The 24,617-nt window shown below is 50.4% G+C and overlaps 1 protein-coding gene across 2 annotated transcripts in view; it reads left to right on the top strand.

Annotated features, from left to right (window-relative positions):
• disp (RND transporter family member dispatched) overlaps positions 1-24,617 on the top strand; it is a 481,275-nt gene that overhangs the window by 54,393 nt on the left and 402,265 nt on the right. The gene's annotated exons all lie outside the window — the stretch shown is intronic.

The raw sequence follows: 24,617 nt of genomic DNA, 5'->3' as shown, positions 1-24,617 counted from the left end.
GAGGTACAAATTCATGGTGCACAATTCCATGGTGGTCAAAAAACACTGTCAACACGACTTGGACTTTTTCCTTTTCTGCTTCCGCGCTTTCTCCTTTTTCCTTCTTTTTTTTCCTTTTGCCTTGGCTATTCTTTCTTTTTCCACCCCTTGCTCCGATACTTCAGCTCGATGCCGTATTCGTAAATCAAACTTTCATCGCCGGTGGTGATCCTTTGCAAGAATTCGTCACTGTCGTGTGAAGTTCCTTTTTTTTTAATCATTGGCAGCATTTTTTTTCGTCGCAACTTTAGCTCAGGGGGCGTGTTCTGTAAGTGTTCACCTAGTAGACATGTCCATTTCGTCTGCTGCTGAATCGCTGATTGGCTGGGGCCGCCTGTCTCCTTCCCACGCATTCCCCAGCCCAGCCAATCAGAACTTAAGCAGCAAACGAAATGGACGTGTCCGCTAGGTTGGACACTTGCACAATACCGCCCCAGGTTCCGGTAGTTTCGATGCCGTCTCGGCGCGAACCCCTTTTTCATTTCCGAATTCTCAGTCAAAATCCGGTGAACGGATGGCTTTCCCTAACCAAGAATTTGTGACATATCATTTTAACAGTCAGCCGGCGGTCACCGAGCACACGGGAATGCACGCGGTCGATGTTTTTTCATCTTCGCACCAGGTGGAAGGGGGCGTCGTCCTCATATCGCATCGTTCATAATGGTAACAGCGCGAACAAGACGACGACGGAGTGAAAGAACACAGAACGAGCGCTGTCGTCGTCTCCGTCGTCGTCTTCTTCGCGCTGTGACCATTATGAATGTATAGCAACTCGCCCAACTTTGCACTTCAACAAATTATATCGCATCGTCCTAGCTTGGCGTCGTCATTGCCTTCCAGAAAACGCTGGACCACTCGAACCTAGTTTTCTCCTATGGGCCATCCTTTCCGTAGGCCTTTGAATTTCCACACCATTCTTGCCCAACTGTGCAAGCAATTTTGCATTGATCCTGTCCTTTCTTCGACCGTCATTTCGTCGGTCTCCATTTCGACGGAGGCTTAAGAATGGACTGCGCAAGAAAGTTCGCGAATAAATTTCTGCCTTGTCATGCAGCAGGCAGGCTCGTGCAAGATGTCGATCAGGTCATTTTGAGCGGAGAGAGCGAGAGGAAGCAGTGGCTATACCCTCCCCCACACCTTTTTTTGCCGACTCACTGCATGAGCATTTGGGACACACCTTTCACAATCTCTTCGAGTATAACGCGTTTTGGCAGCTGCGCAGAAAATTTTGGCTGGGTTATGCAATTACCCTGTTAGGAGAGAGTTCTCGGAACTGAGGTTTGTGCCTGTCTATGTAAGCTAAACGAACCGATGAGTAAGTGTTGCATTTGTTATTTTTATTTATTTATTTTGTTGTTTCCTGAGATGTTTGGCAAGTCAGGCACAGAACGAGTTTTTTTTTTTCGCGGGATAGACAAGCCTAAAAGCTGCTATATATGTATATATATATATATATATATATATATCTTTACGTTTGAAAGGTAGCCTGAAGAATTCCTCTTTGCCTACTATATATATATATATGTCTCTGTCACACACGTTACGAAATATCTGCTTAGTCAATAGAGAGCTTTTTTGAGATTGCTCACCGCAAAAAGACAAAAATCTAAGCACGTATTGCACGCACATAGTGTTCAGCAAACTAAGGAAAAAAAAAAGAAGAAAAGGCTACGGCTTTCCGAAAGGCTGTGTATACAGAGGACTGAGGCAGTCGAAATGCTGCGGGCGAAGTAGTGTCGAGGAGAAGCGTAAAAGCGGATACATTTGCAAGTCAAACTTCGCTTTAGAATGGCGCTCACGTAGGGACGACCGTATGCCTTTTGTATCCCGCAGCAGCACGGCGCGCCCCGTTAGTCATTTTCTCAGACTATATCTGATCAGTGCGTCGCTGACTGCGAGGTGCAGCGCTGGCTCAAGTGATCTCGTTCGTGCGGGCGTACTGTCAGCAGCAAATGAAACGCGTCAATTTGGAGCCGGGCAGTTCGCGCAGTTTCGTTTCCGCCGTCTGGAGTTCGCGTTGCACCGACATACTTCTGGGTGGTGATGATGATTGCATTATAATCGGGATCTCATCGTACTATTTTATGTCCACTGTGTAGGACGAGGAGCTAGCTCTCCCAGCGATCTCGAATTACCCCTTTATAGGAAGGTGTACCAGCTGACACCGTCCTATGCTTTCGTCAGATTACCCAGTTCGCTGTTTTAGCTGCCCTCATCTTGTCGCTTATTCTGTAACCTCAGTACAGTGCTAAAAAAAAAGACGTTTGAGTCCTTTGGTGCTTGCGCCCAAACAGCGAAGCGTTGGCCGTCTTGCTTGCGTTTCCTTTCTTGAAAACTGTGCGCTCGCTGCTTTTCTCTCAAGAATGCTATCTCACGCCGGCAATTCACGTGTCCTTCGTGATCAGAACTGCCGACCGCGCGGTGTTTTAAAGGGGCTCTGAAACACCTTTTTAAACACAGTAAGAAAACGTTTCAGACCTGTGTAAGGGGCTCCTGTGAACACGTCAGCCAAAATTGTACTGCGTTAAGCAGGGAATCTATAATCTCGTCTCAAAAAATAATGGGAAATCGCTTGGCCTCACTTTCGCAGTATCGTGATCGCAGGCAGACAAGCCCACCGACAGCTATTGGCTGATTTCGCGATCGTCGAAAGCATTCTCAGTGAAGCTGTTTATTGCTGATATTGAGGCAAATGGATGATGACATCTGTATGTTTGCGATCTCCAAAAAAGACAGAAAAAATAATTAATTTTTTGTTTAAATGCTCGTCACACATTATACAGCTGTGCGTATAAACCCGCCATGGTTGCTTAGTGGCCATGGTGTTGGGCTGCTGGTCACGAGGTCGCGGGATCGAATCCCGGCCACGGTAGACGCATTTCGATGGAAGCGAAGTGCGAAAGATTTGGGTGCACGTTAAAATGCCCCCGGTGGTCCAAATTATTCCAGAGTACCCCACTATGGCGGGCCCCATAATCAGATGGTGGCTTTGGCGCGTAAAACGCCATAATTTAATTTTAATTGTGCGCATAAATACGGCGCCTCCGAGGGTCGGAGCGGAGTGCATCGTACCGTAGATTCAGTGGCCCGACACAAGGTGCCGCAGCGAGCCCTCTCGCCACATCTCGCCGTATCTCGCTGGTGGAGAGACGCTCATCTTTTGGGCGGAGCCTTGCCTCCCCCTTGCCATCCTCCCCGTGTAGATTCCAGCTTCCCGTTCTCGTACGCTAAAAAAAAAAGTTCCTCGGTAATGCAGAACCAACCTTGTCGATCACCGGCGAGCAGCAAGCACGGGGTCACAGCGTGTATACAACAGCAATAGTTGGCCACTTGCGAGCAGCTCGAAAGGCATGTGGGTCACGCTGACATGTATGCCGCATGCCTTTCTCTCTCTCTCTCTCTCTCTCTCTCAGAACGAGCTGCATTTGCAGCTACAGCGGGGGAAACTGCGATCGGGAAACGAGGAATTGCGTGTTTCGTTTATCTAGTATGTCCCTTATTCGTGTACGACTCGTTAAAAAAACTCTCTTGCCATCAAGGAAGGTGAGCTCGTTCTGACACTCTCTATCAAAAGAAGTTTGTGAAAACTATCGTGGGATGTATGGGTTGATGAATATTTGGCTTTATGGATTTCAAAAAGGAAGTCGCCTGTGGCAGATAGCGTAATTGTTTTCGATGATCTGGATTATTCCAAGAGGCGGGCATTACTAGCACGAGAAATCGAAACACATGTACAAATAATTAAGAGAAATAAACACTAATTAGCTGCTTAATTAATTACTTTACGGCACATATTGCAATTTACGAATTGTAGGCGGTGATATTGCAAGACGTATCCACATGAAATGAATCTCCAGGATGACACCAGTATAGATATGTTATGTCCCAAAGTGCGGAAGGAAATACGTGGGCGTTCCGGTTACGTTTGTGCTTCAGTGCATAGAAGAGCGTTTTGTTAAAGAAGTAAGTGAAACAACAGAGCATTTTTACGGCAAGTTTGATGGCGCTTATGTCCAAACTGGCGTCATTCTGGAAATTCATTTCAAGTGGGTACGCCTTGCAAACTCACCGGCTACGGTTCGTGAATTGCAATATTCACCTTAAAGTAATTAATTCGAAAGATAGTTAGTGGATTGATTAGTTGGATGCGTGTTTCGATTTCTCATGGAAGTAATGTTCACTTCTCTGAATAATCCAGCTCAAAAACTAGAACCATGTTATCTGCAAAAGGCTATTTTTCAAAATTCCATAAAACTTAAAAATGATCATTCTTCATAGTTAGACTGCGAAAAGGCCCCGAAATGCGTTGTTTTACTTCATGTTTTGTTCATTCTCGGTTTGATAAAGGTTTGGTCGCTGCGGCCTTCTTTTCAATACGCGAAGACTTCCACAAGCCCTTTATTGCAGGGACGGAACGAAAAGTGCTCGTTTCCCGAGCCTTTTCGCGAATGAGATTCGCCGGCGCCCTACCCCCCGCAAAAAGGTCACGCATGGCATTCAGTCGCATTTAAGGAAAAAGTCAATCGAAGTCAACAAAAACACAGTAAAACTTCAAGGAAATTTCAACTCACTTCAATAACGAATTTTGTAGGTATAGTGCGGTGTCCCTCCAGAACTACATTATGGACTTGGGACGTTGAAAAAAAAAAAGAAAATCCTAACGTAAAATTGTAAAAGAAAATAGAGAGAGAATGTCAGAAATTAAGAACTCAGCTATGCTCTTTCGGCGACCAGAAAATTCAGCACAGTCTCCGACTAGCGTACTGCACTTTTATTCTGCGCTTGCGCGCTTCACAGTGTAGTTCCCGAAACACGCCGGCGTTGGAAGAAATTTGTCTCAACCGTGACGTCATAGACATTGGCGAACGTAATTCGACAGGGTTCGACGAACGTTCGACAGTGGTAAATTTGCCACTGTGTGCTTCCATTGTCCCCGACCTTAGGTATCAATAAGCACCGACATAGATAGAGAGATAGAGAAACATGGAGGGACCAGAGGGAGGTTAACCATGAGGTAGTTCCTCTTGGCTACCGTGTAAATGAATCACCGAAGAAGCAACGGGGTTCGAACAAAGCAATGTCGCGTTAAGCAAACGGTTCGACAAGGTCAGGGCAGCGTCCCCATTCTACACACCAGATTATTCTCCTCCCCCATTGAGGGCGGGTAAAAGTGAGCTGTACGCGTACATAAAAACGCTGCCAAGGAAAGCGGTTACTGCCCTGACCAAGTCAAGACCCCTTGTCGAAATATTGGCCACAGCGGCATACCTCAAGTTGTTCGAACCCTTTTAATCACTTCAAACCTCTGACTCCTCGTGAACCTATCTCTTAACTGTTTGCGCAGCAACAGCAAGTAAGATAAATAACGGCAGTACAGGTCGCTGTATATGAAGGCGCCATACACAGCTGATCCTGCGTTTGGGTCGTAGTTGTCGAAGTGCTGCATCTCTTGTGGGCACGGTGCCTTCTGTAGTATCGGTCTTCGTGTGTATTCTTTCCCGCGGTCGATACCGAGCGTTACCAGTTGCGAGTAGCCTAATGAACCGTGAAGACTGCAGCCGATCGAAAACGGCTCTCGATCGCGCCCGGTTTAATCTGAACGTGCGACTGTCGTTCGCATTGTTTACCGATTCTCGGTTTTGCTCCGGGTTGTTTTTTCAGGTCGCAGAGACGGAGCCGAAATCTGCTCTCTGGGAAAACATTCGAGGCCGCTTGCCCGAGTTTTAAAATATCGATTATTGGCTGGAGCTAGTACATACTCGTAGTTCATAGGCGGAACGTGGTGTTGTGTGTGTGCGCGCCACACACACACACACACACACACACACACACACACACACACACACACACACACACACACACACACACACACACACACACACAGACACAGACACAGACACAGACAGACAGACAGACAGACAGACAGACAGACAGACAGACAGAGAGAGAGAGAGAGAGAGAGAGAGAGAGAGAGAGAGAGAGAGAGAGAGACAGAGAGAGAGACAGAGAGACAGACAGAGAGACAGACAGAGAGACAGACAGACAGACAGACAGACAGACAGACAGACAGACCATCAGGTGCAGAAGAACAGGTATCGTGTAGGTGCAGCCGCTGAGCCGCCCATGACGTCATATTGTCTGTCGACTTGCTATAGGAACTTGCTATAACCTTTAATGAAACAGAAGTGAAAGTCTTTGACTCTTTATATTGACTTTTCTATGTATACTGCCCCTTTGTCTGTGCTTTTTATGTATGTGCGTGCGTGCGTGCGCGCGCGCGCGTGTGTGTGTGTTAGCTATGATGTTCAGATAGCGGGCTCATCATTAGCGAAACGTCCCATACTGCCGCAGTTTAACGAACACCAAACAAGAACAAATGCGCGTTCCTCGGAGGGTGTTTACTAGGCTGCCTTTCGTTTCTTCTTCGGCCGTTTGCCTTTCCCCTTTCGGGCTCCGTTTCAATTCCTTCGCCGACGAGTCGGCCGCATCGATAGGCGCATTCGACGACGCTATATAAGAGTGGAAAGGCGAGGGGCGCGACGCCGCTGACTCGCCCGGGGGCACCGCGGGCCGGTCGGCCCAGATCGAATTCCCCAAGGTCAGTGGTCGCCGATCGGCAGCCCTCGGGGCTGTGCGACACGCTATAGGGAGTATTCAAGTGACGTCACGTACGCCGTACTGTAGATACAAACTGGGATACATAGCGCAAGAATGACATAAGGACGAAGCAAGCAAGAAAGAGCTTGCATTTTCGGGCATAGTAGTCACATGACTGCTTTTCCTCCTTCCCTTCAGTGTGTCTGTTGCAGTGGCGTCCCAGTGAGTATATATATGCTCACCAGCTGCAATAAATTGTTAAAAGTTAGCGCTCGTCCCGTGTTCCTGCTTCGTCCTTGTGTCATTCGTGCGCTATGTATCCCAGTTTGTATGTATCCCACAAACACGCCCAAACTTCTTCACTGCCATACTGTAGCCGTAGTCACAGCTTCCACTGTGCTGCTGGAGATAAGCGGATTGAGGTAACACGCAAGCTTTCACCGTGCTCGTTCTACTACAATATGGCGACCTTGATGACGTCAGTGCATACCCCGTATATACCGTCTGCAGCACCGCGCCTCTCGCGAGATATCGGATTCGCTCGAGCGCTTTTTAGTTTTTTTTTTGAACCGCTGACAGCCGCGTGCTAAATACAGCCCCGCGGCTGCTCTGCGAGCCGCCGGCCCACGCCGGTCGGTGACATACCGCGGGGGTCGAGCAGCCCCCCGACCCTTGCGCGTTTCGTAGGCGCTCATCCCAAAATTCCGCGGCGTGACCTCGCGAACGAGTGTAGACAAATTGCGTTTGGTTATTGAATTCTGGTTTACGGTGCGTCGCGGACCGAAATTGGGCCAGACGGAAGAACGTGCGTATGAACGTCGGACAAAAGGCCTGCCCTGCCGGTAGCGAGAAAACTGTGGGAAACATTTCGGAGCAATACACGAATGGCCGAACATGTAAGCGTAACAGCTAGAATGATGCGCGAGATCGGAAATGTAAAGGATGTTGACAAATGGCATGGAGGCTGAGAAGTAATTTCGCCCCAGAATTGTGGAAGATCGCCGTTTTTTCGGGCGCATACATGTAAGCGTAACAGCTAGAATGATGCGCGAGATGGGAAAAGTAAAGGATGTTGACAAATGGCATGGAGGTTGAGAAGTAATTCCGCCCCAGGATTGTGGAAGATCGTCGTTTCCGGGCTTCGCCGAGAGCAAAACGAGCTGAGCGCTTGGTTAGTGAGTCTGGAGGTGCTCTTTGGCGGCAAAGGGCCCGCGTCGCCACCTCGGGACATCGTAACCTGTCGCACGTGCGGTCTGGAAACGTGGGAAAGGGTGCGACGTTGGGGGCTCTTTGGCCGGGAAGCGCGGACGGAGGCGCCCCGCCTGGGACGGACTACGGGAAAAGCGTCATTAGGGCGTCAATGGGCATGCCTGGGGGGACAAAGGGGCGACTTCAAAGCCAGAGGGATCGGTGGCCGGATGCGCTGTCTCTTGAAAGACAGGCTGGCACTGGATATACAATCCATTTCTGCACTTACAGTTCTATGGGCCCGACGGAGGAGACGAACCACGCGCAAGACGGCATGGTGAATCGGTGGGTGCGCTTCGGCAGGGGTGCCCTTTGCGGCACGCAGTGCGCGCTGGTTTTAATTAGGGAGCGAGGACGGGGCAACGCAGATGTTCGTTCCCCGTAAGTGTTCTTCAAGATGTCGGGAGTCTTTCCCATACATGTCGCAGAGGAGGACAGTTCGGATGTTGTTTGTTTATTTGTTGTTTGGCTGCTCCTTTCTCTCCCTCTATCTCTCTGAATGTTCCGAGGAACGCAGAGAGAGGGTGAGAGAGAGAGAGGGGGGAGTGACCAATGCGTGATAGCCCAGTTGACCCAATCAGGTCACTGGGGTGTCGTGATTTGCCGTGAGGGGATTCGGGAGGAGCAACTGGAGGGTTAAAACCTGGCTCTCGACCTCTCACGGAGGTTCCGGGCGCAGGAAAGGTGCTCTGCACTATCGGCTCTGCCGAGTTAAGGCGCCGGTCCCAGTGTAACCGAAGGGTCTTGACGTACGAACGGTGTTATGCACTATCGGCTATGTCGAGTTGATACGTCAGAGTCTCTGTAAATAGCGGTCGATGTAAATATTGTGTACATAAAGTCTTTTTTCCAAGTGCAAACGTCTATGGCGTCCCATCTCTGATTTAAGAGGAGAGTCGACGACGACGGCAGCTGAAGCGAAGTTTATCTACCAAGTAAGCTGGTTACGCCAGCTTGGAGCATTCTGTGCTACGAGTGTATGAAGGTAGAAAATTTAGTAGAAATTCGCACGAAAGTATACACGGCGAAAAGAAAACACACCGTAACAAGAAGTAGAAAAAGAGCAGTACGGCTGATGTCGGAACTAGTAAGTATTACCTATTCTGTCAATAACATAGAATGTACGCGACTTTTATGAACTCTCTCACGGAAGGTTTCCATGGCGAACGAAATAAGTTTAATATACGCGGAATTACAGGAGAAAGATGGAGTTGGGGGGGGGGGGGGGGGTAGGCTCGAACGCCGCAATATTGTGCCCGCGGGCAAGATGTTGGCCCAGAGACCGTCGTCTCGGGACCAAATCTCAAGCTCTTGATTCCGCGCACTTAAACCCCAACGAGTCGCTGCCATTTGCAGAAACATCAAATTTCCAAATATCGTACACTGTTAAATGAAAAAGTCGTCTACGCAGGAGCGACGTCATGTGCACAGCGACCGTATATAGAAAGAACCTTCCGCGGAGCCTGACAACGGGCCTTGCCGACAGAAGCAGGCCTCGCAAAAGGAAGCACTGTTGTCAGGATTCGGGGCTCAATCCCATCGCTCGTGATCCGTTGTCAAGATTGGAGTCGGGCATGAATTAGAAGGTAGCTGGCCCACGCCGTCGTCCAACTTATCCACGCTGAGGACGTTGATGAAGGGAAGGACTGCTTCTCATCGAGAACGAGGAATATGGGTTTATTTACAGTATTTATATCAGTCTAACATGACTGTTTGAGAAAGTACATCAGTCTAACATGACTGCTTGAGAGAGAGTGTCCTGAGCAGCCGCACAACAGCGGTTTATAAACACTCGGTCCTCTCCCGATACAAGGTGATGCGAACGTTCGTTTAATCATCGCAAACTAGCCGCCTCCCCGCGGCACGGTTTACACACACACACGCATACACATGGGTGCGAAGGTCCGGAGCCGACGTCAGAGGAGCCCCGTAGAACTCGGAGCCGTTCCGAGTGGCGCGTTGTCCTGCGTCCCGGTCGGTACGTGGGAAGGAGCGTCCGTCGGCTTTCCCGCGGCAGCTCCCCCGCCCGTAGGAGATCAGGTCCGCTTTGTCGCATGGCGCACAAAGCCTGCTTCGTCGAACTCCTTCAGCTGAACCGACGGAGAGTGGAGGATGCGCGTATTGATATCGACACAAAGTCGACTTCGCCACGCCGTGGCTAGAGGTTGGCGGCGATGCTCCCGAGATGTTGCTTCCACAGTCGCAACGGGTTGGCAAAACTTTGCACTGCAGCTGGCCGTTCTTAACACTGTATAGCAGCTACGCACTGATCAGCGCACAAGTTTTGCGAAACAAATCGAAGCCGCGCATTTCGAAGGGAGCGCGACGTCGGGCAACTGTCGTATAACAGCACCCAGAAAGGGAAAAAAAATCTCCCTTGTCGCAACTGTGGCGCCAGTGACATTCCTTGTTTTGCCGTGGTTCTTACTTGTGTCCGCTGTTCTACAGTCTCTTGGAAATTTGCGAGTATGTACCACGATTAAGAAAGTTCGCTTCTAGCGGCGGGAGCCTATAGAGAGGCTAATGGCCGAGCCGAGCTTTCAGCGCTGGCTATCAGGTGGCGCCGGCGTTCGGACGCGTGCGAAGGATACGCGATACGTACACTCCGTGGTATTTTGAGAGGGCCGCTCCTCGCATATTGCGAAGGGAGAGGGCAGGGGGAGCGGTGTTTTCGCTTTTCGACGGACCTTACAAAAACCGCCTTTCCTCTCCGTCCCTAATCTTGCGCCACGGTTATTTAGCTGCACGATCGAATCGGGAATAAATTTAGCGCCGATGCGTTCTCATATGGCTCACCAGCTCTTTAGGTTAAACGTGGTAAGCGCAGCTTTCAACGAGGGAGGAAGAGAAGAGCAGAAGGCAGGGAGGTTAACCAGAATTGGTTAACCTCCCTTTAGTTAATGGTTAACCAGCTTTCAACGAGCTCTCGCAAAACACCCCTGGTGTAGAAATCCGCCGATAAGGCGTCTCAGCGAATCCGGAAGCTTTTAGTGGTCCGCTGATTAAGGATCAGGTTGCGGCAGCGACTGCTGGCCGCTTTATTTATAGCGCCACGTGCGGAGACTGCGAATGTCTTGCTTGCGTGCGCCTTGATAGTTGGCATATGGGGTTTCATAGACGGTGAAGATGCGTGTAAGCGTATCTCTTATATACACAGGTAATGCACTTCCGCACTGAATAGAGAGTTTCAGCCGCGTCGTACGTGCATTCCTCTTAATAAATTCATGTGCCGTAGGGTGGCGTGTTGAGCCCAACGCTCTTCAAACTTGTGCTCATCGGTCTCATAAAATGCCGACGAAATACGGTGAAGTTGACAATCTATGCCGATGACATCTATGTCTGGGCATCTGATGTGACAGGTCCTCAAGGACGTTGATATAGACGTACCTTAGGGAACAAGGCATCTTGGCTTCTCCAGAAAAATGCGCGTTGGTGGCATTTAGCCGGAAGCCAGTGACTTCGTTCGCCATATCTATCGATGGACAAAGTATATCTTATGTAACGACGCGCAGGTTTTTAGTGGTAATCATCGACCGTAACCTCTGTTCGAGTCTCCGTTTGGCGTACCTAAAGAAGCGCCTGACAGCCATCTCTAATCTTTTCCATGTTTCTTGGAGGAAAGGCCTGGGGTACTTCAGTACACGTGATGGCGCCATTGTACCGGACGCCGTTTCTCCGGTATCTGAGGTGCAGCTTGTCAGTGCTGACCAATACCTGCAGAACTAACAATCGCACACTCCAAAGTGCTCAGGCCCAGGTGCTTAGGGTTTGCCTAACCTTGCCACGATGTATACATCAACATCCGAAACCATGGCAATTGCGCGTGACTACCCAGCCAAGAATCACATTGTTGTGGAAGCGCTCAGAGCACTCATCAGGCACCTTGCTCGGTCCCGTCTCCACTATCTTGCCTCACTGCCAGAAGGCCGCCCACGTGCCTCTTTTTGTCAGACGATACTGCCATATCGCGTATACATGCCATCAGATTACGCACAGCTGCAGCGAGAGTCTTGCTTCCCCTTGGGTGCTTGACTCAGCCACAAGTTCGACTGACAGTGCCAGGGATTCGAACTGAGGCACTCCCGTCACGAACTCTCAAGCAACTTTCGCCGGTCTAGCTGTTCGAATCACGGTTAACGATCATACCCTTCTGTACCCTGATATTTCAACCACGGCGGACGGTTCCAAAGTCACCACCTTGAAGTTCAAGACATCGTATCAGACTGCATCGACAGCCGCGTAGCTTGCTGCCATTCGTAGTGCACTACGCATAATTCGAAAGGAACTACCTCAACAATTGAGCATTTTCAGCGACTCTAAGCCAGCTCTACATTGCTTGCTTTCCGCCTTACGCCGTGGACCCTACAAATAGCTAGTGCTAGAAACCCGAGACCTCCTTCATCGCCTCGTCGAGCAAGGACACGACGCCACGTTTCAGTGGCTTCTGTATGAGTTGGAGCACAATCCCACCGCTGGCAACCAGTTGTACGGGTTGTAGTCGGGCATGTAATAAGGTGTAGCTGGCCCATCCCGTCGTCTGACTCATCGGTGCTAAGCACGTTGTTGAAGGGAAAAGCTTGCTCTCATCGAGAACTAGAAGTACGGGATTTATTACAATATCTACATGAAGACAGGAGATACATTTCACCAGTCTAGCATGACTGAAAATGAAGCACGAAGCACCCAGCACGAAACTGCTGCTTAAAAACCCCCTGTCCTCCCTAGATCCCTAGGTGAGGGAAAACTGCCGTCCAACCTTCGTCCAATCGGACCGTCCACAGTCGTTGGAGGCGTAGTCGACCCGCCTTTGAGGGGAAGGGCCACACACTCACATCTGCACTTTGGATTCACAGAACACAGCGAGTGGAGTGGGTTCTCGTAGAGCGGTTGTCACATCATCATCATCATCAGCCTGATTACGCCCACTGCAGGGCAAAGGCCTCTCCCATACTTCTCCAACTACCCCGGTCATGTACTAATTGTGGCCATGTTGACCCTCCAAACTTCCTAATCTCATCTGCCCACCTAACTTTCTGTCGCCCCCTGCTACGCTTCCCTTCCCTCGGAATCCAGTCCGTAACCCTTAATGACCATCGGTTATCTTCCCTCCTCATTACATGTCCTGCCCATGCCCATTTCTTTTTCTTGATTTCAACTAAGATGTCATTAACGCGCGTTTGTTCCCTCACCCAATCTGCTCTTTTCTTATCCCTTAACGTTACACCTATCATTTTTCTTTCCATAGCTCGTTGCGTCGTCCTCAATTTAAGTAGAACCCTTTTCGTAAGCCTCCAGGTTTCTGCCCCGTACGTGAGTACTGGTAAGACACAGCTGTTATACACTTTTCTCTTGAGGGATAATGGCAACCTGCTGTTCATGATCTGCGAATGCCTGCCAAACGCACCCCAGCCCATTCTTATTCTTCTGATTATTTCACTCTCATGATCTGGATCAGCAGTCACTACCTGTCCTAAGTAGATGTATTCTCTTACCACTTCCAGTGCCTCGCTACCTATCGTAAACTGCTGTTCCCTTCCGAGGTTGTCACGCTTGACCCCATTTGGCGCCTCTTGATTCCAGAGCGACTCCTCATGTAGCCGCCGCCACTGTCAGTAGACTGTGACGAATTCTGGGGCCCGTGAAAACGTACCGGAAAACACCCTTTTTTGGAGTTCTCTTGCTCCAAGTAGACCGTGAAGGCGGCAGCGAACCAACTAACAATACACCGTCCGCCAAACGTGGCTTGTACTGCAGGCGCCGTTGGGGGTGCGAAGGAGGCGCATTGTTGGCTTTCTAAAGCGACTCCTCGCAGCGGGCCAGGAAGGGTTCGAAGGTCGCTACCCCCCGCAGATCGATTGAAACAGCTGCAGCGAGCTGGGAAAGGTTCGCAGGTCAGTACCCCTGCAGGCCGATGGTAACACTCCCTAGCTTATGTGGCATAGTGAGCACTGAACAGGCCGATGAAGCTGCTGGATCTGCTCATGAAGACGGCGTGCAGGAACCAATCCCGCTGCCAAGAACAGATACAGCAGCAAAACTTCCAGTGCTTTCATATGATGTCGTATAATCGTTGTGCAACACACTCAGTTTCCAGCAGACACGTTTACATTGACTGGACCCCTGTCTGCAACTTCATCCTCCACCTAGACTATCCCGACCCGAAACAACGGTATTTTGCCGACTGTGGCTTGTCGTCGCATTTACGAAGTCATTTGCTTTCCGCATCGTATGGGAGGATAGTTCTGCATGTGATCAATGCGGCAACGAAGAAACTCGCACACGTTCTCTGTTATTGTCCGCGATACAGCGCACACAGGCAGTCATTCGCGACCGTTGACTACCGGCCACTTTCGGAGCAGACAGTTCTGGAACGCCGACCTATACAGTCGTCACACCACAAGACAGTCAAGGCACTCTTGAAATTTTTGCGTTCGAGTGGCCTATTGGAGAGGCTGTAGTTCTCATGGATGATCACGACCTTCCCTTTCTTTCTTTTTCTCGTTTGTTTGCTTTTTCTATCCGCTGTTCTTTCCGTCTTTCATTTCCTCGTACCCTTCCCCAGCGCAGAGTAGGAACCCAGTTGAAAAACACAACAGGAAATTTTAACAGTCTGTCGTATTTTGGGACGTTGTTTCTGTAGTTCTGTTGCCTGTAGTGTGACGTCCTGTAGTAGAAAGTTCTGTAGTTCTTGATCAATATTTAATTAAAAATTGACAGAGACGTCCGTAAGGTTATGTAAATTTGTTAGTACAAAAAAGAAAAACATAAAAGTAAAAAAAATTAAAAAAAAAAAAACGTCTTTGCCTAGGATTCGAACATGCGACCTCACGATTCCGAGCCCGGCATCTTACCACTGCACTACCCCTGAGATGCTTTTCGAGTGTACGTTTTGGCCATGTGAATAGTACGACGTGCTGATGCGCTGATGTTTACATCTGCATTTTGAGAGCCAAGATCCGCTATCACTCCACCGCGTCAAGTGCCGCATCTCTAGAAGAGCAAGTGTGTTCGTACCATCGACAGGTACATCGTGCAGTGCTAGAACATCGATTTTTATGTACGATATCCATATTAAATAAGGAATTCAGAAATAGACAACGTTGACTTTTAGGGTTATTACTGCTAGTTTCGACAGTTGTCTCTCGTTCTTTACACTTTTGAGCGCGCATATAATTCGTGTGTTCAATGCAAAATAGCTACATAAACATTCGTGGATGAGAGTTCTTTCTGACAGCATACTGGCTTCTCACGGCAGCACTGTACAGGCGCGTTCACAGTGGCGGGAAAACGGGCAACGCAGAACGTTTTCCGCGAGCCTCCTCCCGCACAAACCGGTTTTTCTCCCGCAGACAGGCTGCTGTGCCGTCCCGCAGAGCGATGGGTCGGGTACCTATTTTTCCCGCGCCGCTGACGTGAACAGCCAATGGGGGCCGACCGCGAACCGTGACGTCGGTCCCAGTTCAGTGACCCCGTCGGCGGAGGCAGAGGCTGCGCGCGTGCGGCGGGACACTCGGCGGTTGCTTTGCCACCAGCCATCCTCGTGACAAAAAGGGCGACGCGAGGAGAGCCAGCAGACGGTCAAGACGACCACTTGGGAAATCTGGTGTCACATGACTATCCCCTTCCCTCTCTGCTCGTTAGGGTCCTCCCTCAACGCCTCCTCTCTCTGCATTCCAAGACAACCGCAGCGAGAAAACGCGCGCAGTGTGATCGTCATTCCGAGCAGCTGGGACGCAGCATCGACGTTGACGCTGTGCCGCTGCGGGAAGTCTCCCGCTAGTGTGAGCGCGCCTTACCAGATTAATGAGACCCGAGCGAGACAGCTTTCCACGCAACTTTGTGGAACAACCCAAATCTTCTTTTCCGCTTCGCATAAGCTTGTGAAATATTCCTGGGAAATTAACTAATGTGTCAGTGTAACAGCACATGTAAAGGCGCGTTCACAGTGGCGGGAAAACGCGCAACGCAGAATGTTTTCCGCGCGCCGCTTCTCGCACAAACCGGTTTTTCTCCCGCAGACAGGCTGCTGTGCCGTCCCGCAGAGCGATGGGTCCGGTACCTATTTTTCCCGCGCCGCTGACGAGAACAGCCAATGGGGGCCGACCGTGAACCGTGGCGTCGGTCCCAGTTCAGTGACCCCGTCGGCGGAGGCTGGGAGCGTGCTGCGGGACACTCGGCGGTTGCTCTGCCAGCATGAATGTGCGATTTGAGGCGACGGTGCAGAAGCAGCGAACAAGCAAGTATAAGTAGGTTTACCGTAGCCAACAGATCATCGTTCGAACCAGCCATCCTCCTCGCAAAAAGGGCGACGGGAGGAGAGCTAGCAGACGATCAAGACGACGACGCGGGAAAAGAGCGCGCTTTCCAGTCTTCTCTGGTGTCACGTGACTGTCCCCTTCTCTCTCTGCTCGTTAGGGTCCTCCCTCAACGCCTCCTCTCTCTACATTCCAAGACAACCGCAGCGAGAAAACGCGCGCAGTGTGAGCGTCATTCGGAGGAGCTGCGACGCAGCGGCGACGTTGACGCTGTGCCGCTGCGGGAAGTCTCCCGCTAGTGTGAGCGCGCCTTAAGTCCACAGGCCTGTGTGCCACATCTTACCAAAAAAAAAAAAAAAAAAAAAACGGATACGCAGCCATTCCCGCAGATGGTATGATTTTGATGAGCGGCCGATTTTGAGGAAGCCGGCAGGGCGTTGCTGGTGCCGCGTCGTCACGGCACAATTATAACTATTGAATACCGCGCAAGAGAAAAGCGCGATTGAATACCGCGCAAGAGAAAAGTACAGTGTACACCACCGATGCGAAAACATACAATTTTAAAGGACCGCGACGGAAAGCGCTTCTGTTGCGACTTCGGAACTCTTGACCGTCGCGACCGAATGTTTCTGCTGCGACGTCAGAATTGGTGTCGTAACGTCGGAGTCGCTGTCAGGATATAAAGCTGTTGTTCCGACTTCAGAACTCTTGTTGTCGCGACAGAATGCTTCTGTTGCGAAATCAGAATTTCTGTCGTAACGTCAGAAATGTCTCCCAATTACGAAATGTCAACAACTTCTGTCGTACAACAGAATTTCTGTAGTTGCGACAGGAATTCCTTTTGTCTTTTTCAACCGGGCACTACAGAAGCTTGTCGCATCACACAATTTCAGTGCACTTCTGTTGTCATCATTGGGTACATGCTGCGGCGATAGGTTTCCGTTGTGGAACAGTTCTCTGTAGTACAACAGAAGTTTGTCCATTACTTCAGGAACACTTCTGTTATGACAACTGGGGGCCTGTTGCAATGATAGGTTTCTGTCGTACAACAACATTTTTCTGTAGTACAACAGAAGTTGGTCGCATTACTTCAGGAACACTTCTGTTGTGACAATTGGGGGCCTGTTGCCACAATAGGTTTCTGTAGTATTTCAACAGCTCTCTGTAGCACTACAGAAGTTTTTCGGGTTACTTCAGGGACATTTCTGTTGGGACAACAGGGTGCCTGTAGTGATGACATTTTTCTGTAGTACTACAAAAATCTGTTGTGGAGCTTCAGCTTTCTGTTGTAACAACAGACATACAACAGACTGTACTTCTGTAGTAGCAACAACAAATGTCTGTTGTACATCAGAAAAGTCTGTCGCTCCATCAGGAATCTGTAGTTACTACAGAAAAATCCTGTTGCACAACAGAAATTTCTGTAGTACTGAACACAACCTCTGTTGTCATTTTCAACTGGGAAACCAGAATCTTATCCGCTTAACCTCCCTGCCTTTCGCATCCCGTTTATCCATATTTAAATAACTAACGAAATTAGCTAATTAATTAATTAATTAATTTTTAAATTTATTTTACCCTGAGGGCATACGATGTACTAGAGCGGAAGGTCTGTAAACATACACGCAAGCAAGAAAAGAATACAAAATAACACAGGAAAGCACAAAGAAAATATACAAAAATGTCAACTAAGGAGTTCATCGCAATGGAAGTAGTGCATTACCCATAAAAAAGGCAAAAAAATGACAGTGCGATTCAATCTTTAGTTGACGTCTATGAAAGACGTCTTTCTGAGCGCGCTTTGGGGGTTCAAATGGGGTGTACGAACCATAGAACTTATTCTGACGCCCTCAGCGTCTGAAAAGACAGCGTCTGCGTCTTCGAACAGGCGTAGCGTCTCCACGGAAAAGAAAGGGAAAGATGTCAAGGGACAAATTTGGGAACGCTGCCGTTACCATGCACCGGTACCAATACCACTGATACCACCGGTACCGCACGGGGGTACGGCACGGTGGTACAGCCGGGAGCACTGGTACTCGACCTATCTAGGGAATCGGCTCATATTTTTAGACTGCGCAATCTCCGGGGTCGGCACAGGAAAGAGGCCGTAGAAACATACGTGATGCGGAAAAGTGGGGTAACTCGCCAAGAAAGACATTGTGTTGAATAAAAGAAAAGAATACGTTGACTGAACAGATGCGAGCAAAATAATATGGTGGCTGTGCAGATTATGCTGGCGAGTGAACTGCGGAAAACGATCAGTGTCTGTATAGGTCGACTAACCAAGCAGGAAGATGGTTCCAGTCGTGGCATGTTTTACGAATGGAGGACTCCCAATAAGTCAGTGTTATGATGCGGGATGCTGGCTTTGCACCCGTGGTCTAGGTGACGCGGTTAAATGAATGGAGAAGGGCTGATCCAATGTGCGTTGAGTACTCGATTACTGAGATACAACTGATGACAGAGGCGCGGCAGTTTTCGTCAAGTAGCGAGTGTAGAAATGTTAGGACTAGTTATTTCCTGCTGGTTGCACTGCCAGTGCGATCATAGTTCGTCATCACGACATCAGCTTAGCGACTCTTATTGATTAGTATAACGTGACTGGCCAGGGTCCCAGACTGATGAAGCGTATTCCAGGTTAGTGCGAACGCAGGTGAGAAAGTATTGTTGTATTTTAAGCACCGTAGAAGCGAGAAATTCTGTTTTAGAAAACGAAGCGTGCGATTGGCCTTAGATATGTTTCAATCAACATTCTCTTTTGGAGAGATATTATGAATGATGTGCACGCCGACGTACTTATAAGCGCCTACAGAAATTCGTGTAACACCGTTAATGTATATAACAGTCGTGGGACACGGCGATCGACTTTGAGAACCTCTCGCCGATTTACATTTGGCGACGTTGAATTTCATGTTCCGCATTTTAGACCAAGTTACCATGATAGTAAAGTCAGTTAGGAGATCAGTAGTATCGACGTCAAAAGAAATTTTTGGTAAAGCACGCACAGACTGCGCGTGATCGCGCGTGCCAGACACACGGACGACAATGTTTGTCGATGACGATCGCTACGCTGCTTCTCCTTGTCAAGGCCGATGTAACAGCCTATCGGACGACCGAGCGAGGCAGAGTGATGCTGGAAGCGTCGCAAGGTACTGCTCCCGCGTGACCACTTTCTGCGTCATGACATGACGTCACTGTGGAAGCGAAACCGAAACTGGCTGTACAAGAGCTGTTCAACCTGTTTGGGGCACTCCGAGGCTTGCGAGTGTGTGTATATATATATATATATATATTCTCGAAATTCGAAGTCCGGGATCTTCATTTAACGGGAAAAAATGAGAGCGAGAATAAGAGAAAGAGAAAGTGAGCGAAAAAAAAAGCAACTTTATTTTGATTGGGCACGGAGAGGGGTGGATCCCCGTGGTGGGTGGAGCCTTCACTCCTGGCCTCCAGCGGCAGTGGTAGCACTTTCGGCACTTTCGGCTCTAGCGATCAGCTTTCGCAGATCCTCCAATTCCGAGCTGCTCAGCACCATCTCCCACTGCTCGTGCGTTGCCTTTCGGTTGGGGATATTATTAGGGATCTTTTGGCACGCCCATGTGGTTATTGTATGGTTTAGCTCGCTCTGTACAGAAAGGACAAAGGTGTTGATGATATAAAGGGTGGGATACCTTGCGTGGAGGATCATGAGGTGAATACGGGTGCTTGTCTGGAGTTGCCTCCAGGCCGTGGCTTCAGCTCTTGCGGGGGATGGGTGTGGTGGCGGCATCTATCTTCTCGAAACGCGGTGGTGTCGAAGCATTACATAGTAAGTGGCTAGTTCTTGTGGAATTGGGCTCGCTGTCGCCTCTTGCGGTGCCCGGTTGCAATGTGGGGCTATCGTGTTCGCACGATGATTCGCAGATTATCGTGGTGCGGGGTATTTCGTCGAGGTGGTTGAGGATATCGCACGCTACCTTATGTAGATGACCGTTCGCGTAGGCTCGACACGGTGATTGACAATCTGTGAGAATATCTATTTCGGCATTCTGTCTCGAATGTCGAGGGCAATGGCGGCCAGTTGTGCGGCGGCGACGTTGTGCGTGCATGCGGAGGGGGATGCTGCAGTTGCTCGTGTTTGTGTGCTGCCACGCTGATTACCGTGCCCTCCCTATTCGGGTACGCGGCTGCAACTGCCCATAGAGCAGTCGAGGGAGTGCCGTATTCTCTTCCTGTTGCTTTGGGTCGTGCTTTTATCCTGCTGCTCGAGTGGTATTCAGGGAGCACATTAGAGACTTTTAGCTCAGCGGGTTTACGTTTCGCTCCGCTCGCGGTCTCCACCGTTGCGCCAGCGGAGCGGCTCGCGAAAAAAAGAGTTTTAGCCCGGCGGATCACTCACCCGCTCGAGCGGGGTAAAGAGCGGGGCGCTCTGCTGCCCCACCTAGTGGTCCGAATAGGAGTTACTGAGAAATGAAATTGAATTACGCTTGCTTTTATTATGCAAGAAATGTTGAATAAAGGTATGTTACATGTTCTCAGTACATTATTTGTTAATAATGTACTCAGTACTGATGTACGGGTCAGCGCCGCAGTCCCCGTCGTCGATGCAGAACTACCGGCGTTCATGTTCGCGGCTGCCATCTTGCATTTCCCATACACGCCCGCGCGCGCTTACGCACGCTCGCGCGCTGCGTATACCCTCCGCTGGGGAGTGCTTTCCAGCGGGCGTAAACGCTGCTCCGTAAAACCGCTGGCCGCCTCAGCGTGGTGCGCATGCGCAGTCGCGTCTCCGCTCGCCCGCTCCGCTCCGCTGGCCGTAAATCCGCTGGGCTAAAACTCTCTATTACGCGGAATACGTGTCACCGTTATTTGCTTATGTAGGGACTCGAGGAGTGCTTGTTGACTGTTGGTTGTCGTCACGGGGTATTCCAACCTCTGAAGAGTTGTTTTGCCTGTTCTAGTGAAGTTGAGGCGTGTGATTTGCGCACGTCGGTGGTGCTTCAATTACTTCACCCAAGGTGTTGTGCATGCCCGGGGATAGAAATTCCGCTGTTGCCGCGCCCGGGCAACAGCGGCAAACAAGCCGAGGGCTTGTTTGCACGCTTTCCGTAGTAATACGTTTATTTGGGCGTTTCCTGGTGATGTCAGATTGAGGTAAGGTGCCGTCGCGTACGTGAATGCACTGACGATAAGGGCCCGAGTCGAGCGTTGTAGGCCTTTTCTTTTTTCATTCATGCCATATGTCTGCGACTGGCGACTCCGTTGATCATGCGCGCTACGCTGTAGGCAGTTTGTCTTAGTTTATAGTGCGGTTATTGCGTCCATTACCTTGCATGTGAACACCTAATGTTCGGAGTGTTTGGACTCTGGTATAGGTTTTTGGTTTAGGTGTTTTTCAAAAATAAAGAGTTGGACATATATCCTGTCAGTATGGCGTTATAACTCCCAGTTGAACATCTGCCTCTTCTCTCTCTCTCTCTCTCTCTATCCATACTCACATTACCGCACGGTTTTCTTCGTTCTGCCTCCCTCTCCTCTCTTTCTTTATCTCTCTCTCTCTCTCTGTGTGCATGCGTGCGTGCCTGTTGCACAAGCCGGCGGGTCCGCCATTTCCTCGAACAGTGTTGCATCGTTCCTCTCTCATACGCGTGCAGCACCGGGTGTGTGGGTGGGTAAAGACGTATTAACGCTATAGCTTCCCCGACAACCACCCCGCCCCCACCTGTAATCTCGTTAGAGCACGGCCGAAGTAAGCCCACGCGTGCGTGGAACTCAGCAAGTGTTGCCGAGCTTGCAGTGCCGCAGCTGGCGGCCTCGGCACCGAGACTCGTTTTCCCGGAAACTTCATCTCTCCCGGCGTCTTTTCTCTTGTATTTCGCTGCGCCTAGAATGGTCCTTTCCTGGCTGCTATTTCGGTGACGTCGTGTTCTGCAGCCGCGGTTTTGAGTTCCGAAGCCGCTTCCGGAGCGAGTTCGGGTTTGCCGCGAAGATGTCTGCGCCGGCCATGCAGTGTAGTTCTTGTCGAACGCGGCGCTACTTTCCTCTTTCTTTCTTTCTTTCTTTCTTTCTTTCTTTCTTTCTTTCTTTCTCATTTTTCGGTTTCTTTCCATAGATCGCTGTTCGTAGTGTTTCTCCGCTCCGTTTTCTTAGCAGCTGATAACTGTTTTATATTCTCAGTCGATTGCTCGCGCATCATGTTAAATTTTATAGCATTGCGCGCGGCCGGTCCAGTGGCCTCTTTAAAGGGGCCCGGCACCACCCCTCGGGCTTGGTTCAAAAACGCATTCTCTGAATAGCGTATACGCTGCTGCGAGTATCTCGGCCGAATTTGGCACTCATGCGCGACGCGTGGGGGCTCGCGAGGGGGCCGTAGAGTGACCTTTCTCTCACTCTCTTTTCAACGGAGGCCCTCGTCCTTTTGGGGCTGCCGGCACCTCCGCGTTGACGTCAGTGGGCGGATTTCCATAGAGCGCTGCCATTGGCCGATAACGGACATCGTTCAAAAAATGGCGGTTGGATCGGTGTGTTACTTGCTGCTTTACTGCGCGTATTTACTGACGAAGTTTGCTAAAGAGCCTGAAGTAAGCGAAAAGTCTGCGTTTCGAATGTCGATTAGAATTACGTACTTCCGGAAGGTGTAAGAAGCCGACTTATACATCTGCTCGCGCAAGAATGAAGGTTTGACCACAAGGCTTATTGTTCTCCTAGCCGTCGGGTCTCACCAGTTTTGCCTAGTTCTGTAAACTCAACTAGCCTCGAAGTACGCTTGCCATCTCGCGCTCACTCCCGGCAGCTCCTTGCTAGACGCCTTGGCAGGCATCACGTCGTAGTGAGCTATCGATAGCGCTTCAAAAGATGCGCACTTTGGATGTGGCCATACTGCCCGACGGTCAAGCTGGTGCATGGGCAAAGCCGGTCCGCGCCACGTAGCGCTGCCAGACTGGAGCACGTGAGCGCGACCGCGCACTACAGCCTTGTCGTGCGCACTAAAGCGCATCGAGCGCACTACAGTTCCATGTAGCTGCGTCTGCTACGTAGCGTAGTTACCGCGGCCGCCGCGGGATGGCGTGTCGAGTCCACTGGCTAAGCGCACTGCAGCTCCAGTTAGCTGGAGCGTCTGTCAAACGACCGTTGCGATTACCAGAGTCCGTGAGGGAACGGCTTAGAACACCCTTTTCCAGGAGTTTCATGCTCCCATTGGTCCGTGACGGCGACCAGGGAACCAACAAACAACACTCGATCCGCCAAACGTGTCTCGCCCTGCTGTCGCCGCGGGTCTGTCCGAGGGGGACGCATTGTTAGCTTCACGAAGCGATTCATCGCAGTGGGGCGGGAGAGGCTAGAAGGACCCCTATCCTTCTACCCTCGCTGGCCGATCGTAACAGCGTAAATGCATACTCATCGCGAATTGTTGCCGCTATAATAGCGCAATATTTTTCTTCAAAACAATCAATTTGCGACGTCACGGAGCCGTTCGAAGGTCGAAGGACGATGTTGAAAGCACTGCACTGCTTATCTTTTCTGTGCTGACACTTGCCGCTCCCGTAGGCTGTTACGAACGGCCTGCGGGGGCTGGCGAACTACAGGAGAAGCGACCGACGAAACCTGCCTGGCCCGCTGCGATGACTCACTTTGTGAAAACAACGATGCGCCGAGTCATCAGGACAGCGGCGCCACGATGTCTGCTGCGACGACTCGCTTTGAAAGGACGACAATACGTCAGTCTCCAGCCTATCGGCGCCGCCATGGTTGCGGCGGTGACTCGTTTTGTAGGGAGGACAATGCGCCGCGTCCCCAACGGAATGGCGCCGAGATGGCTAGACGCACTCGGCGGAGCAAGTATTATTAGTGTACGCCGACACCGTCACGGTCTGTTTGGAGCAGCGGAGCTCCGGGAAGATGTTATGCGGTGTCGTCTCACGCAGCTTAGAAGTCGTCAGTCAATGGACAGACACGGCGGCCACTGTCTGCGGAGTCGACTCTGGGATAAAGAGGCGCCTGCTCTGGGCAGCACCGTGTCTGCCTAGAACCCTCTCACCTCGGCGTGGTCAGTGCAACCTGTGCGGAAGTGAGTGCGTAAACTCTCCCCCTCAAAGGCGGGTCGGCGACGGTGACTTTGGACGCTCCCATCGGTCGAAAGTTGAACGGCGTTTTCCCTCACCTAGGGATCTAGGGAGGACAGAGTGTTTATAAGCAGCTGTTGCGCGGCTGCTGGGTGTGCATTCTCTTTCAGTCATGCTATACTGATGAACTCTAACGTTCTCATGTAGATACTGTAAACAAATCCCATATTCCTCGTTATCGATGAGAACAAGTCTCTCCTTTCAACAACGTCCTCAGCGCGGATAAGTTGGACGACGGCATGGGCCAGCTACCATCTATTTCATGCCCGACCCCGAACATTACAAGGCACTATCGCCAGAGTTCAATAATTTCGCTCCGAAGCACTATGCGCTGCACCTGACCTCAGAGATCGGGGGCGTGTGCTGTCGACGCATG

The sequence above is a fragment of the Dermacentor andersoni genome, chromosome 10, assembly GCF_023375885.2.
Source record: "Dermacentor andersoni chromosome 10, qqDerAnde1_hic_scaffold, whole genome shotgun sequence".
Classification (NCBI taxonomy): Eukaryota; Metazoa; Arthropoda; class Arachnida; order Ixodida; family Ixodidae; genus Dermacentor; species Dermacentor andersoni.
The sequence above is the reverse complement of the archived record's forward strand: the minus strand, read 5'-3'. Positions and strand labels throughout refer to the sequence as shown.